This window comes from Mustela putorius, unplaced genomic scaffold (genome assembly GCF_011764305.1).
Source record: "Mustela putorius furo isolate JIRA1106 unplaced genomic scaffold, ASM1176430v1.1 tig00000585_pilon_pilon_pilon, whole genome shotgun sequence".
Lineage (NCBI taxonomy): Eukaryota > Metazoa > Chordata > Mammalia > Carnivora > Mustelidae > Mustela > Mustela putorius.
In genome coordinates, this window is record NW_025421424.1 from 9,190,458 (window position 1) to 9,208,593 (window position 18,136).

The window sequence follows — 18,136 nt, forward strand, 5'->3', positions numbered from 1 at the left end:
GAAAGAGAGAAAAGAAAGCTAATGGTAGCAGTTATGCCCTAAGGTGAACCCCAGTGTATTTGTACGATCCCCTCCCCTTGAGTGTAAGCAGGACCTCTGACCTGCTTCTAGCCAACATTATATGGCAAAGGTGATGGGATGTCACTCCCATGATTGCATCACGGCATTATAGAAAACTCACTCTTAGCAGACGTGGGTGATAGACTGTCCTGCTAGCCTTGGGGAAGGAAGCTGCCATGCTGGGAGGCTGTGGGAAGATCATGTGCCAGAAGCAATAGGCAGCTTCCAGAAGCTGAGAGCAAGCCCCAAAGACAGCCAGCAAGGAAACAGGGACTTCGGTCCTCTATTTGCAAGGCACTGAAATCACTCACGGGAGTACAGAAGAGGACTCCATGCTTCAGAAAGGCACGAAGCCCAGCTGACTCCTTGACTTAAAGTCTCAGAGAGAAACTGAGCATTTATAGAAACATTTCTATGTCTATATGATATAAACAGTTCCTATTTTTTCTATGTGTCTATGTACATATTAGTTTGTGGTATAATATGTCATGAATGATAGAAAATGAATACATTAGCCACTTCTTTCTGGATGTGAATGATAAGATCCAATTATATACTTTATGGTTTCAATGGTGAGGTTGTATGGGTTTGGGCACATGGCTGGTGGGAAAACTTATTCCAAGTGTGTCTGCTAGATGAGAATACTAATTTATTTGGCCAGATATTTATAATAAATACTAATTTATTTGGCCAGTTACTCTGGGGAAGGATCTTTTCAATTTAACAGTATAATCACTCAATTGTATTTACTACAGGTACCTCATACATTAGAGGGGTAGGACAGTGTGGTAATTAAGAGCATGAATTCTGGAACCAGATGCATTAGGTTCAAATCCCAGCTCAGTTTCTTCCTGACTGTGGTTCTCTTTTGTCATATGGAAAACTACCCTCAAACTTAAACACTTCAAATAATGGCTATTTTATTGGCTTGCAATTCTATGAATCAGAATTTCAGTGGGCCTCAGCTTGGTGGTTATTATGTTCTAGGAGGGGCTAACTGGGGTCATTCAGGTGGTGAGGCTGGTCAGAAGGTCCTAAAAAGCTTCACCCATATGTCGGCACTCCAGTGCTCTTCCAGTGGTGGCTCTCTCTAGAGGTAGTGAGTTTTAGCTTCCTCAGAGCATGGTGATCTCTGGGTGGTTGGAATTCTAACATGGTAGCTGGCTTTATGAGAGAATGCTTCAAGTGGTCAGCACCAGATCTCTTGAAACCTAAATTCAGGTATTATCATTACATCTCATTCTCTGTCAAAGCCATTCACGTGGATGGAAGTGGGGGAATAGGTCCCACCTTTCTTTGGGTGAGTTATAGTGCATTTGTAGCCATCTTTAACTCAACATTGTTTGGTTAAGCAAATTATCTTACTCTTTTCCAGAAATAATAATAGTATCTACTTCATAAAGTTGCAATAATTAAATGATTTAATATAGCAAGGTGCTTATTATAGTGCCCAAACTTTGCACCTGTTATAGAAGTGCTTGTTATCAGTAATAAGTTTACACCAAAAGCGTAGAAAACAAAAATAGACAAATGCATTACATCACAGTAAAAAGCCTCTACACACAAAGCAAACAACTAACAAAATAAAAAGGTAACCTACAAAATGGTAAAAAGTATTTGCAAACCAGATATCTCATAAAAGGTAAATTTCCAAAATATACAAGGAGCTCCTACTGCTCAATAGAAAAAAAAAAAAAAAAAAAAGCACCAAAACCCCCCCAGAATCAAAGACCAAACTGAAGGGTCCGTGGACAAAAGGACGAGACTGATACAAAGTGAAGGTAAAGCAAAGCTTTATTTCACACCAAGCATTGAGAATCAAACCGACCTACCAGGGCCACCACTTACAGAGAAGGCAACCCCTCCCTGCCTTACAGACTAACTTTTATAGAGCAAAGGCCATGTGGTTGAGCCTGGCCACACACAGGTGGCCAATGAGATTGTAACACACAGAGAAAGCTGCACAGTTATGCTAGGTCACACACGGGTGACCAATCGAATTACAATTCACCCTATAGTAGATATTTGAACTAGCCTATCACCTTGGTCAGAATTGGCGCCCAAAAGGCAGGGTCCACATTCTTTGGTAGTCAGGGAGACAGTATGTGCGCTTTACTGATTGGATGTCTCCACCTGGCCTGACTCGTCCTTGCATTCTGGGCTCTTTTATCTCTCCCTGACCTGACACGTCCTAGTATATGGGCTCTTTTATCAGGGGCTGGTCAGCTATATTTTACCAGTTTTCCAGACCCGTTTCTAAGTGAGTTCCTCTAGGGGGCAGGGTCAATCTAAGTTCACAGCATGAACAACAAAATGGCTGTTCTACTGAGGTGGGGCTGCTCTGGCTAAGTAGGCCCTTACAAAAACAAGACAAAGCAAAGAAACAAAAATAGGGTTCCTGGGTGGCTCAGTTGGTTAAACATCTGCCTTTGGCTCAGGTCACGATCTCAGGATCCTGGAATGGAACCCTACATCAGGCTCTCTGCTCAGTGGGGAGTCTGCTTCTGCCCCCGACCCCCGCTCATGTGTGCACACTTTCTCTCTTTCAAATAAATAATCTTAAACAAAAGAAAGAAACACAAATAACCCAACTATAAAAGACTTAAATAGACATTTTTCCAAAGGAGACATGTAAGTGCAACAAGTATATGAAAAGACACTCAATATCACCAATTATCAAGGAAATGCAAATCAAAACTATAATGAGATATCATCTCACCCCTCTTAGATGGCTAATATTTCTTTTAAAAAGACACCAAGTGTTGATGAGGTTGTAGAGAAACCCTTGTGATAATGTTGATGAGAATGTAAGAATAGTGTAGCAGCCATGGAAAAATAATAGTATGGAGATTTCACATGAAATTTAAAAACTACCAAATGAGCAACCAAATGAACTACCAAATGATCCAGTAATCCTGCTTCTGGGTATATAGTGAAGAAAAGAATTGAAATGAGCTCATCTCTTCTTTGAGATAGCTGCTCTCCTATGTTCCCTGTGGCATCATTCACAATAGAGAAAATCCAAGTGTCCACTGACAGATAAATGGATAAAGAAAATGTGGTATATACATACAATGGAGTTACATTCGGTTTCTAAAAAGAAGGAGATCCTGACTTTGGCAACAACATGCATGCATGTACCTGGAAGGCTTTATACCAAGTGGAATAAGCTAATCACAGAAGAACAAATATTGCGTGATTTCACTTATATGAGGTATCTAAACTAGTCAAACTCATAGAAGCAGAGAACATGACAGTGGTCACCAGGGGTTGGAGTGGGGGTGAAAATGAGATGTTTGCAATGGGTATGCAGTTCCAGTTGTACTAAATGAGTAAGTTCTAAAAATCTCCTGTACAACATGGTGCCTATAGTTGACTCTATGGTAAGGTGCACTTCAAAATTTGTTAAGAGGATAGGTCTCATGTTAAGAGTTTTTACACACACACACACACACAAGGACACAAGGAAATTGGGAGGTGTTAGATAAACCTATTCCATTGTTTCTGGTAATGGTGTCTGGGTGTTTGCATATAACCAAACTCAGACAATTGCATACACATTAAACATGTGCTGTTCCTTGTATATCAATGATACCTCAGGAAGACTATTAAAAATAGATTTAAATAAAAGTGTTATTTTCCATTCTGGACTGTGATCCTGGAGAGTAGGTATGGTGATTAATATATTTTTGCTTTTTATAGCCCCTGCTTGGGTGACACTTCAGATATGTTAGCTCAAACATTGGTTGATATTTGACCGTTTTGACATACAAAGATGACATTTGATATGTTTCAACCTCACAGTATGTGCTCAATAAATGCTTATTGGACGAGTGATAAGGACTTGGTATTGATTTGGAACTTTCACCCAATCAGTTGAGTCAACCGATTGCAGCCTGGGTCTCCCTATTGAAAGCCAGACTTGTGTATCCAGTTGCCTTCCGGACATTTCCTGTTGGGTGTCAAATGGGCATTTCCAGTTCCATGTGCCTGAAATGAAACTCTTACCCCAGAGCCCATTATGCACCCCTTTCTTCCCCACCTTGCTCATCCCAGGAAATGACATTAGTATTCCAGGAAACAATGTAGGGATATTCTTTGATTTCTCTCCTCCTCACAGCCGATGCACAATCAAGTCTGGTGGGGCTTCTTTCAAAGAATCCCTCAAGCCTAACACTGCAAGTTCTGCCCTGGTCCAACACTCTGTGGTTTCTCACCTGGTCTCCCTAGTGAACTCTCTGATTCCATTCTTGCCCCCCCCCACCCCGCCCCCAACTTCCTAGAGTCTATTCCATACTCAACACCCAGGTGAAGTTTCACAGTGAAAATCAGACCATCACACTCCTTTCTCAAGACCTGGAACTGACCACATCTCCAATCTCCTCTCCTATACACTCTGTCTCTTCCAGTCCCTACTGTCGCCCTGGCTTCCTGCTGTTTTTCCTAATAGGCCCACTCATTCTCTTCCCAGGACCTTCCTGCCTGCGACCCTCTTGCCCCAGATACTGACATGGCTAATCACTCACTTCATTCATGTCTCCAACATGTCATCCGGCTCTTACTCCCAGAGAGACAACTGCCCCCGTCCCCAGTAAGCCTCCCCAGCTGGAGTGGAAAAGGGTGACACGTGTCCTGACTTGTTCAGCACTTTCCACATGGTGTCCACTCGATATATAGTGAATGAATTTAAAAATTCCAAATGGGAAGAGAGACACGGGAAGCTAGGACTAAGGAAAAAGGAAGGAGGGAGGAAACATTTTGAAAGGTATTGATATATGATTTCCAAAAGTGACATATTTTTTCACAAGGGAAAAAATAGAACTAGTAAGTCCTGTGGCAATACGGAGGAGGGTGCTCTTGGAAAGCTTCACGGCAGAGGTGGCATTTGAGAGAGGTGGCATTTACCCATTTTATGGTTCAACCGCAAGTAAGTAACAGAGAATTCTAATTCAGGCTGGCTGAGTCCATAGCCCTGGCTCTCAGCCAGTAGGTGAAATGGAAAATGGGGGTGGGCCGGGCTGGAGCCCCAGGTTCAGCTCTGCCTGAGTTTGAGCAGGAGAGCAGGGAAGGGAGCTGCCTTGAGGAGTTTTACCTTCCCGACTGTTCTAAGATGAATGAGTGCAAACGTTCACCATGCTAGCCCCTTACCGTGAGAAGCCTGCTCAAGCCAATAGTGTTGGATCTGTTCTATGACTTCGAGCTCCGGATCATCATTTTTTAAAATCACCTATTTTTAAAAAGAAGAAATGAATTTGCTCAGTTTTATTCCCCATATTTGGATAACATACAGAAGCCACTTAGAGCTTAATATTAACACTGTACATCAATGTCGGCGGCGCTCTCCGTGGCGCATGTGACATCTCAGCCATCTGCAGACTCTAAATGTTAGACTCTAAATGTTAACTTGGTTCCTCCTGAGCAGCAGAAGATGGAAAATTCAAGCAGAGGCCCCTCTGTCTGGGGCTTAGAATTTCCGCAAGAGGATGAGTCTTGGGGCCATCTGTTTGTGGGGATATCTGAGAACATGTGCCCACCCTTCACCCTGTGTGGCTACAAACATTGGCCCTGAATCTTGGAAAACACTAGTTATGGGTCTCAGTTAATCCCCTGGATGTACTAGTGGCCCCCCAGAACTCTCAGTCTTTAGAAGGGAGGAGGGGTAGTTTCAACGGTCTTCAGGTCTGCTGACTTCTCCTGCTCCCAGCCAAGCCGCCCATGCTTGTTACTGTACCCTGTCTTCTGCACTGCTCTCCCAGTTCCTCTTTCTCCCTGTCTCTCCAGGGCCTGGGGCCTTGGGCCCATCTCTCTTACTGCCCTTTCTTCCCCCACTTTGCTCTCTCTGTCTCTGGCACTGCTCACCCTGGCCTGGACCCATTTCTGATCTCTCCTGTTATTGATTGTTTTAATATTGTGGTATGATTTACATACAGTAAAGTACACAAATCTTCATGGACAGCTCAATGCCTTTTGATATATGTATGTACCCGTGTAACCACTCTCCAGACCAAGATATAGAGTCTCTAGCATGTCAGCGGGCTCCCTGGGGTCTCTTCCCTCACTAACTGGGTGACCACTGTTCTGCCTTCTGTCACCTTTCTTGAATTTCCCCTAAATGAAATCATGCCGGATGTCATCTTTAGCTCCTTGGCTATGATGCTGTAGAAAGGTGGAAATATACGGGAGGGAGGCCTGGTGGGCCCCTTCTGCCTCTTCTTAGAGGCCCTCAGTGCAGAGGGGCTGAGTCTGGAGTTGCCCTGGTCCACACTGGCCAGGGTCTGGGGTGTTCCTGGAATGGTGCCCATCCCTGATCCTCTGTGGGCTGGTTCTACCCCAGAAAGAGGGGCTTAAACAAGTCCTGCATATCCCTACCCATTCCAGATGGCCTCACCTTCTTTCTAAGTCACCATAGACTATCAGGTATAAAAAACAATCTTAAGTATCTTCCCATCTGTTTCTTAAAATGAGAAATTAAGAATCACAAAGTGGCTCAGAAGAGACTTGAAATCAGGCCTCCTATCCCCATCCTGTGCTCTTTCACCTCCCCCTTCCCTAGCCCTTTCTATGGATCTCCAGGGTATATCTCCCAGCAGGGCTGCTGTAGGGACCTACCCTGAGGGGGAGCCCAGGAATGATAGCCACCTCGGATCAAAATTTACTTTGCCTTCTTGTCTCCAAGATCTGGAATTGCTTTCCACTGGGACTATGCCCTTCACGCCATGGTGAGAAAGCCGACTCAGATGCAAACCACCCCGGGATGGGAAACACATTAACTTCACACTGTTTGCAAATGATAGCCTTTCATTCATTTATTTTACCAGCAAAGTCTTACAAGGTTTCCTAGTTATTGACATGAATCTTTACTTGGAGTAGGTTTGGACTGGAGGGGAGGGGTGAACCCTGGAGCCTGGGACAGCAGAGAGGACACCATGAAAGGGGAAAGGGCACAAGCAGCCTCTACTGAGAACTCCTCCAGACTCCCAGAGTGGGGGTTTCCCTTAGCCTCCTGCAGCTCCATTGTCCAAGAGACCTGTGCCATTGTCCAAGAGACCTGTAGACCCAGAGATATTCCCAGATGGATGAGGGCTTGTGGCTAAGGGATAGGCACCCAGCACTGAGCTGCCCTCTGCTGTGGAGGGGAGAAGGGGGTACTACTCCCCTCTGTGGTCTGGGGTCTCCTGGTCTGATGGGGCAGGCCATCTTGCCACCCAGGAGCTTCCATCTGATTGGGGAGTGAGAACCCTCATGCATGAGCACATTTGGGCCAGTAGAAGTGCCTTATATGTAGGTGCATATAGCAAAGGTGAGCAGAGAGGTGAGAGGTAAGAACCCCAATCTTTGTTTGATCCCTGCATGGTAGTGTGGCTGAAATCAGGTGTGACCCCACTGCCTCATCTCTCCAGTGGCCTCCCTGTCACCATCCCCCCCCCATCTTCGCCACTCTGCTCTTTCTGCACAGCAGAATCCTTGGCAGAATCTTTGTCTATCCAATGCCTATTCTGATGGCTTCCAGTTCACAAAGGCGTCTGCTTGTGCCTCACTGGCTCTTAAGACATGCTTGGTGGGAATATAAAGTAAGACACCCAAGTATCTTCTGCTACCTCAGATCCCATGGCCAAAAGGTGGTAGAACCAAGACTTGGAGCTCCATCTCTGATTCTGAGTCCAGAGATGTTCCCTAGGAAGAAGTCGGGGCCTTGGCAAGCAGTCACTTTCACTCTCGGGCTTGGGGCCCCACCAATGCCAGGACACCATCTCCTTGTGGGGCAGCCTGAGTTTAGCTTCCCGGGTTCTTTGGAAAATTCTTTGGGAGATTCAGGCTCTTGGGAATTCTTTGGCCTGGCCCAGGGGCTGGCCAGAGCTGTGGGGAGGGATCTTGAGGGGCTGAAAGCTAGCAGAGGAGAGTTGAAGTTTTGTAGCAAGAAGGAGAAATGTGGGGACTGAGCAGAGAGATGATTAACAGGGTAAGCCTGGAAAGTTCTGGCATATGATGCCCAGTATAGTCTCTTCTGTCTCCCCATCAAACCTTTGGGGAAAAAAAACTAAGCTGCCCATCAGTGTTTTTGGAGGTATGTCTGGGTGTGTGTTTGTGTGTGTGTGTGTGTGTGTGTGTGTGTTGTAGCATCTGCTGACACTGGCCTCACACAGGAGCCACAGACAAGCAGGGCTGACCAGGGAAGGTTCAGGGACAGGAAAGTTTCTCATGTGATGCTGGGAGTGTAGCCTGCCCCCTGCCGTGATCCCGCCTGGGCTCAGCCTCCCATCTCATCATCTCATCCTGCCCAGGATTTGAACAAGTCACCTGCCTGTGAGCTCACCCCTTGGGACAGCATCTGACACATTCTCCTAGAGGTTTCAAGGTGAGATGCTGCCTGGAAGTTAACCAGGAAGATGTCCAGAGGCACTTGTAAGTACAGATTTGGAAAAAAAAAAAAAGGCAGAGCGTGCTGCAGAGATGAGAGAGGAGGAAGATGGCTAAGAGCTCCTAGACTCAGCTGTGCTGATTTCTCATCAGCGTGGAAGGTGGGGAGGAAGAAAAGAGGAATTTTTTTCCACCCTCCTTTTTCCAATAAGCACTGGAACCACTCAGAGTTTGAGTATAATCCTATTGACTCCATCTGCTAGGAAGGAGGTCAGGGGGGGAGAGAGAGAGAAGGGAGTGGGAGTCAGGCTCCAGGGCCAGGCGGAGGGGCCGCGAGTTGGAGGGATGCCCAGGTCCTGTTTGTCTTCTCTCCGCCTTGGCCACAGGCCAGAGAGGACACTAGTGGAGATGGGGCACTTGAAAGAAAGCCCTGAAACTGAGAGCTTCAAACAATTGCTGAGAAAAGGAAACCACAGTTTTAATTATCCACCAAATTAGGGGGTTTCGTTGTATTTTTATGTCTATTCTTAGTCCCAGAAATTTTTTTTAAAAGTTCTGTAAAAAATGTAGAAGTGAGCTAAGGTTCTGTAGAAACTGGGTTTGGGGGACCCTTTAACACTACCGGCAGGGAGCTCTCTTGCCCAAGGTCATGCTTTCCTGAGTGTGAATCCCCAGCCCAGGGCTGATTGAAGCAGTATAGGAAGCCCAGCCATTTCAGGCTAAGGAGGACAGTCTTCTTTCCAGAGCTCCCTGCCTGGTCAACCAAGGCTATCATGGATATGGTGTCAAGGACTGACTTCTCCCTCCTACTCTTGCCACGGGGTTGATCCCAAAGGCCCTCTTCAGTACACATCCTGAAAGCTGAATTCCCTCTCCCAGTCTGCTTCCCAGAGAGATTTCCCAGCCTCAGAAGACCATCAGGACTTGTAACAAATGCAAGAAAGGAAGTAAACTGGCTGTGTGATGGAGACTGACCGCAGCAGGGCTAGAGTTGTAAGTGGGATGGCGGGGACATCTGGGTTGACACCAGAGAAGGAGATGGTCTTGTGAAGAGATGGAGCATAGACTTTCCAGGCAGAGGGGACAGTGAGAGACTCCTGGGTATCAAAGGGTGTCTCCCTAGGTGAGACTATGGACAAGGTGGGTGGTGGAGGGCCCCACAGCAGACAGGACCTGTGGGTAGAGGATGAAAGTTGACTAGTTATTTCCAGGCATGGAAGAGCGGGAAAACATTCCAGTCCAAGGGACAACATAAACAAAGGTGTAGACTGAGAAGAATCCACTGTGGCTGGAAGGTGAGGCTGGTCGGTAGGAATGCAAGGGAAGGGGGTGGAGAGGTAGGTTAGAACCTGGGTTCATGATGGCCAACTCTGTGTGTGTGTGGTTGTTCTGAGAAAAAACAGAGAACCATGTTGAGGAAGGATTGGTGAGGAGGAGGGACTAGCACTTGGGGGACGAGTTGGAGGGCCCGGGAAGAGTCCTGGTGAAGCCAGTGAAAACTTGCTTAGAACAATGGCTTGGGGCATGAAAAAGGAAACCAATTTGAAAAATATTTTGCAGAACTCAGACAAAAGGAAGCTGATTGGGGCTGAGGGAGACGTGGAAAGTGAACATAAGCTTTTCTGGCTGGGTGACACAGAAAGAGAAGCAGATTCCTGTGGTCGAGAGGATAAAGGGATGCCACAGTCTGTGTGATGGTTACAGGGAAATTCTGAACAGAAGGAAAGGCTCTCCAGAAAGCTGTTAGTGATACAAGAGGCCGTGAAGGGAGGGGAAGGCCTCAGGAGAGAGTGCAGCATGAACCGAGAGGAGAAAAGTCCATGGAGACCTCATAAGAAACAGAGGAACCAGCCAAGGAAGCCTCACCAAGAGTGTTCAGGAGTTACTCAGGGGAAGACCAGAGAAGGAGGCAGGAAGAGATACTCGGGTAGGCTTTGGCAAGATTGTCACTCACTGGGTTAACGTTCTAGTGTTTTCCATCCCCTCATTCATCACTCACTCATTCAGTAATTTTACTGAGCACCTTCTACATTCAGGGTATCAGGAAAGCCATGAGTAGCAAGATACAAAGGAGCTCTCAGTGAGATCTGGAGACTTATTTAGATGCAGATTAGAAACTCACTCAAAACTAGACAAAATAATAAAGGGGGATTTGCTGGAATGATGCAGGAATATCTTATGGCAGCAGAGGACAAGAAGACCCAGGAACGATTGACCCTAGGACCTGTGGAATCAGACTCCGGGGTGCTTTTGAGGCTTTTGGGGGGAATGATGATATCTCTTGTCTCCCTGTAGAACCGCATGGTCTGGTTCAGCATCGTAGGGAGGTAAGTGACTGCCTCAGCTCTGCCCTTGCAGGATTTTTCTGGTTCCCAAACCCAACAACAACCCCTTCAGCCTTTGTCTTAATATTGCTCCTTTGGGTTCAGATGCCCATAGCTAGTTCAATCAGCTCTGGCCTAGGAAGGAAAGGCCTGGTGCTTCCAAGGGCAGGTGGAGCGCTAGGGGTGGGTAAAGGGGATGGGGAGGAAATCTACCTCCCCTCGTGTTCTTTAACTCAACCCATGGGAATGAGGTGGGGGTTCTTTGCTGAGACCTGCCCCTCCCCTGCCCCACTGTCTAAACCAGACACAGAGAAGTAAACCCCATCAAGACAGAATGAGGCCTTTTCTTCTTGCTTTTCAGCCTGGGGAATTGTTCCATAATTAAGGGGAAAAATGACGAATGCAGAGATGGGCAAGTCCCCATACTTCATCCTTACTGCCATTGAATTAACAGTGTAACACATCATGTTTTATTATAACTTTCTAATAATTACAGTTATTACTGAATTCATGTATATGGAAAAGGCAGAAATACCATCACTATATTAATTCGTGAGGCCCTTCAATGGGATTTATTGAGCAATAAGCGAATTTCAACCACTTGGCATAAAACAGAAGCCTTTCCCCAACACAGGACTCTATTAGCCATTGGGATACTCAAACAGCTCGTTTTGAATGGGACCAGGCAGTCTCTGCCCCAATTATTTTCTCCTTCTCCAGGCAGTCTGCCCTGATTCAGAGGGTCATGTTTAGAACTTTCCTCTTCATGGGAGAGCTAAAACCCACACTCTCCTAGCATGTCTCAAGTCACAGATGTCAGCCCCAGTGTTGACATAAACCTCTTCCATTTTCACAGAGCCTTATAGTCTTCCCAACATGATCACAGACAAGGCCCTTCTGCCTGAAACGCCAAAGGACAAACTCTTCTGAAAATAGAGATATGTGGGAACCGGGGTCATCAATAGACTTTGCTCTTGGTGGCTGATTGACTGCCAAAACCTGGGCCATTTTTAAGCAATGACCAAGCCCTTGGAAATGATCCCATGCCGTCAAGGAAGGCCTGTGGGTACCTGCTGGTTAGGGCTCTGGAAATGAATGGCAAAGGAGGGGCAGAGGGAGGGGTAGGGACAGGGGAAAGCCTGAATCTGCTCAGAGGAAAGAAGACTTGGCAGAACTGAGATAACCATCAGTGATCCAGAGGCTCTTTTGTGTAGCTGGAAACAGACCAGTTCTCTGGGCTGGGGAAGAGGGAGTGGGGGTGGGGGGCGGAGCTGGCATCTAAAGGAAAGAGACTCCGTGGAAGATTTCGTTTGTCCAAAGGCACAGCACTGCGGCAGAGAGAGCTGTCCAGCAGCCAACAGGACGACCTCGGTGGTAGTGTTGGGCTTCCTGAAGTTTGGGAGGCCGTCATCTGTTTATTCAACTCATGCCTACCTTGTACGCACTTTGTACAGGCAGCGTGGGCAACCCCAGTCTCAGACAGCTCCCAGGCAAGTGGGGGAGGTCAGACAATCAGCAAGCGAACAACCACGAAAAGCACCATGACAATGATGTAGGACAGACTACAGAAGAAGGGGAAAGGGAGCCAATGGAAAGGAGGGAGAAGAAAAATACGGACCTTGATACTAAACGTCCTGTAGGTGCTGTCATTTCACACATCTCCTTCTGTCCACAGGCCCCCAAAAGTAGATATCAATTGCCTCCATTTTTATAGATGAAGAAACCAAGGTTTGGGGTCATTAAATACGCTCTCCAAAGTCATTAGGTTGACATGCAGTTCTGAACACCTGCTTTGTAAATGACCCCCCGGGAATGGATCCCAGTCTGGCAGGTGCAAGTTAGTCGAGGTGGTGCGGGACACTGGAGGACTGTTTCCCTGCTGGGGAGTTCCGGTCACATGGCTTGAGAGCTCATAGATGAGAGAACGAGGAGAGAACTTTAAGATAAGGAAGATCAATCACTTACCCAAAACCTTTGTGGAACAATCACACAACCTGTGTGTAAGCATCCTCAGGGATGGGTTTCACTGTCTCCAGAAAGGCCAACCCATCTTTGGGCGGCCCTCACAGGTGGAATGTCCTTTCTTACATCAGACCCATCTCTCTCATTTTGGAACACACTCAACACGCTGGGGGGCTCTCCCAGGGAGCATGGGCTCCCTCTCCAGGGGATTTCAAAACCAAAGAGCCTACAGAATCCAAAAAATGACTGGACTTTGTTGGTAGGATTTCAAGCCTAGGTCCCTTTTGAGTTTACTATGAAACAAGATGGGATTGGGAGGGAGACAAACCCTAAGTGACTCTTAATCTCACAAAACAAACTGAGGGTTGCTGGGGGGAGGGGAGTTGGGAGAAGGGGGGTGGGGTTATGGACATTGGGGAGGGTATGTGCTTTGGTGAGTGCTGTGAAGTGTGTAAACCTGGCGATTCACAGACCTGTACCTCTGGGGATAAAAATATATTATGTTTATAAAAAATAAAAAATTATATATATATAAAAAAAGATGGATTAACAAGAGAATCCCTTGCCTCAACCTGTGTAGACTACCTACTATTCTGCTGAATGGGATCGTAGAGCTGTCCTCTCTGCAGATCCCAGGAGACCAGCCAGTCCCTGCAGTCTAGCATCTGCCCCAGGATTGTCTGGCTCCCCCCCAATGCTGCTCCCATTGCCGCCATGTCAGCGAGCTGCTGGGATTCACGGTTCTCCCTTCCAATCACAGCCCATTCATCACTGTGCTCTGATGAGCACGTGACTGGTGGAAGGGCTCCCCCTTTTGTTGTGTGTGGTGCTGGAGAGTGATGAATGCCCGCCCGGACTCCTACCACAGCTGCATTGCTAAATCAGTGCCTTCTATAAATCCCTCTTCTAACAATTAGGGAAATGGGGCCATACACAGCCTTGCGGACATCAAACTGCAGGTCTGCCGCCTTGCTAACGTGCTGCCCTTCCAAGGCCCTGCAATGACAATGTAGAGGAAGAGCATGAGCCTAGGTTCCAGAGGTCTGGCTTCGTTGTTTCTCTGTCACCACCAAGATATGTGATTTGGGACAAGAATCTGCCCTCTCTGAGTCTCAGATCTTTAAACTTTAAAATCAGTAAGTCACTAAGTGAGTCACTAAAGGATCCTGGAGATGGGTTTTCAAGCTCTAACATTTTAGGATTCCAAGCGTGGCCTGGGACCACGCTTGAGGCTGAAGCTCAAGGCCCATGTTGCAAAGTCAGAATGTCACCCGCCTATCAGGAGGAGCTCAGATGTGATGACCTCTGGGTTTCTCCTAGGTCTGGAGGTCTGGAAATCACTCCCCCCGGAGCACTGAGGAACAACCAGAATGCCTGGGTTTCAGCCAGAGACCTGGGTCTTTTTCCACCTGTCTGTGGCACCAGCTCTGATCGGGGGTAGGGGGAGCAGGTCGATGTAACAGCAGATGCTCCTGAAGGCTCTTACCACCAGTGGGGGGGTGGGCGCTGGTGGTTTTGTTTGATGGGGGTCTGGTGGGGGTGGAGGTGGTGGAATCAGGGTGTTTGGAAACGACAGAGAGATAATAATAGCAGTAATCACTGATTGTCTATGACAGGTGTGCCAAGGACTTTACAAAACCTTCCATGTAAGTTTCTTTATTCACAGAGAGCCCAAGCAAGATCTTCAGGATGCCAGTATTGTTTGTTTCTTATTTTGGATGCCGGTTGCAGAAATGCATTTATGAAAATTCATTCAACTGGATACTTAGGACATGAGACTTTTCTCTCTAAAAATAGTCAACAACAACAACAACATTTTTTTTAAAGTTACTTTATATACTACCCACTGCAACATACAATACACGTGCTGCCATTTTCCCAGGGATGACCTTGAGGCACAGAAAGGATCAGGAGTTTGTCCAAAGGCACGCAGCTGGGAAATAGGGGTGCTGGGGCTATAATCAAGATCCAGCCAGCTTCAGAGTTGGTGTACACCCTCCTTCCCCCTGGATGGCAAGCAGGAGGGGGACTCACCAGGTACACTTCACCTCAACTCCCCCGAGCCACCCTTGCCCACCACCAGCCTAAGCTGGATGGCTGGGTTGGGGGGTGGGTTGGGAGAGGGAGGGCTGGAAAGTGGAGAAGATCATAAATCCAGCTCTGTCTTCAGAGAAGCTTTCCATTGCTCAGTGGGGGCCTGGGGGCAGATAGGGGACAACAATGCAAGACAGTGCCTGCAGGGGTCGGGCCAACTGCCAGCCAGGCATGGAAGCCCTCAGCCTCTGAGTGCTGGGTGCTCTGAAGAGGAGCTAGGGTCAAAGCCCTCTGGGGGGTGGGGAGGCCCGGTCTGGGGCCAGTTCTCTTTTAACCCCTTTCCGCCCGGTGACAGGTGGCCAATGGGCCCTGCATCCCTGCTGGCATCGCAGGGTGGCGTGACTGGATTAATTAGGCTTGATGAATATGCGAGCGCTTCATGAATTGTAATTAAGCAGGCATGCATCTGGTGGCAGTGGTGGCTGAGGGTGGGAAGAAGTGATACCGGGAGGCTTCGAGACGCCATTGAATCTGAACCCCCTGGCACGTGTGTCTATGAGAGAGCCGGGGACGCGGGCTGTGGGCCTCCATCATGCGGACCACCCTGAAACAAAGCGCCTGGTGTCTGAGATCTTGATTTATGTGATAAACATGTCTTGAGCTTCCTATGTATGCTTTCCTCTCTGAGTGAGACACAGCTGGGGTGAAGGTACAGAAGGCAGAATGGGCCAAGTGCCCAGCTCCCTCAAGAAGCAAGGAGATAAGAAGGGGTAGGGATAGTAGGGGTAGGGACAGAAGTTTGGGGCAGCAGTCACATCCAAGGGCTACTTCTTGAGACCATGAATGTCACCTTGCAAACACACACACACACGCTTATCACATTACATCTTTACTCTCTGTCTCTGTCTTTGTTTCTCTCTCTCTCTCTTTCTCGCTCAGCCCTTGGCTGAGCAAGGCAAGAGGTCCTTTTTGGTACCAAGGAGCTTCAGGGACAGCACTGGCAGACAGCTGAGGAGGCAGGGACAGACACGGGCGGAGCTGGGCCCAAACTCCACCCAGGATGCTGCGGGGGAGATGGAGCCAATGGGTCATTTGGCAGAGAGAGGGGCCTGGAACCAAATGTTTAGACAGGGGACGGCATGTTTATCTTAGGGAAAAACAGAGTGCAGAATGATGAGTGGGCTATGGAAAAAGAGGTCTGAACAGTGAAATCCTCCTCCGTCACGGCAGCCCTGACAGATATGGAGGATAAACTTCCATCGCGCTCTTTCTAAACCCACCCTGACTTTCCATGTGGCCTCAGAAATACCCCAGGATCAGTTCTTTGGTCTTTGGGAATCTAGGTTGTGTCAAATCCCCCCTCCTGCCTCTGTGTACCCCACAACCCCACCAGATGAGGCTAACCATGGACTCTTCCATGCATGTGCCCATACTAGGCCTTTATCAGGCAGTTCCTTCCTCTTGCAAGGCCCTTGTCACCTTCCAGCCATTCAGTCTACTCATGAACTAAAGCTCAGTGTGCAGGTAATCCCCTTGGAGAAGCTTCCCCTGAAACCACCAGTCAGAATTAGCTACTGACAGCTTCTTCTGCTCTCCTGGGCTGTGAAGGGAAGAACCTGGAGTCAAAGGCAGGGGTTCAAGTCCCAACCCTGCTCTCCTTGGGCAGCAAGTCACATAATGACTCTTGACCTTGGTTTTCTTATCTGCAAAATGAGAAAGATGGTTACACCTTCCTGACAGGGGTCGCAGATTAAACAATGACTCATTGCACTTAACATAATGCCCTCTAGGCCTACCCATGTGGTTGCAAATGGCAGATTTCATCCTTTTTATGGCTGAGTCATATTCCACTATACATACTGCATCTTCTTTACCCACTCAACTCTCGAGCGGTATTTGGGCTGGCTATTTTAAGTGAGGTTGCAATGAACATTCTGTTCAAGTCAGTGCTTTCATTTTTCTTGGGTAAATACCCAGTAATTCCAGGGAAATTACTGGATCACAGGTCGTTCTATTTTTTTAAATTTTTTTGAGGAACCTCCATAACCGTTTTCCACTGTGGCTGCACCAACTTACATTCCCACCAAAGACAAATACCATCTAGTATCATTTATAGGTGGAATCTAAAAAAAAACAAAGCAAAATGAAAAGTAAACAAGAAATAGAAACAGACTGAAATATAGAGTACAAATTGGTGATTGCTAGAGGGGAGGGTGTTGGAAGGATGAGTGAAACAGGCGAAGGGGACTAAAAGGTACACACTTCCAGTAATAAAATAAATAAGTCACAGGGATGTGGAGTACAGCACAGGGAATAGAGTCAATAATATCTTAATAGCATTGTATGGTGAGAGATGGTGACCTCCCTGACCATGGGCAGCATTGCATATGGTGGAGAATTGTCAATTCACTATGTTGTACGCCTGAAACTAACATAACATGGTGTGTCAACTGTATTTAATTAAAATAAATAAAAGAATAAATGACAACATAAGAAGACTCAATGAGATAAGGTTCGTAAAAATGCCTTATAAATTATGAAGTCCGTGTCCCCATAAGAGCATGCTTAGTACTTGGTATTAGCTACTGTCTGCTTGATTTGACGGGAAGTCCCAGGTCTTATTTCTTATTTCCCTAGTGTAGAAGGTGCTCACTGCCTATTCGGTGAATGGATTCATGAATGAACAAGATAGAAGTTAAATGCTTCAGGTTAGCGGGTTGGGCCCATGGTTCTCTCCTGTGGGGTCCTGGGGGCCTATGTTAGCCAAGCAGTAACTCCAGGCAGAGACAGTGTGAAGTGAAACATTGCGGGGGTGGGGGCATGGAAGTGTATGCCAACCTCAAAGGCCAGTGTGTTTTAATTAGTGTAATTAATGATGGCACCAACTGGCTCATTACCTGATGGAATTAATGGGGATCATTTGTCTCCCTACTGCAGCCTTCCGGTATGGCGGCGGCTGTCGGGGCGATGGGGAGATAGCACAGTTCTCTGCCCTGGGGAAGGATTCCTGAGCCCTCAGCTGATCTGACTGCTCTCCAGAAGTCTGTTCTCTGTTTCTCCCCTCAGCATCCCCCTGCCCAAGGCTTCTGCCACCATGCACAGCCTGGCTGTACCTCGCTTTAGACGAAACAGTTAGTAGCTAACCAGAGCTATGTGCAGGGTTTTAAAAATTACCTCTGTCTGTCCCCTAAATCTCCCCTTTTCTCCCTCCCTGACCCTTCACCAAGGCCACACTGATCCCATCACCAGCCTGGGCTTGTCACATCCACGCAGCCCTTCGGTAGCTTTTAGAGACCCATCTGAAGAGGAGCTAATCTCCTCCTGAGAAGACCGACATAGGGACAAGCTTGAGACAAAGCAGTTGGGCTCAGTGACGTCAGATCCCACTCGGAGACACA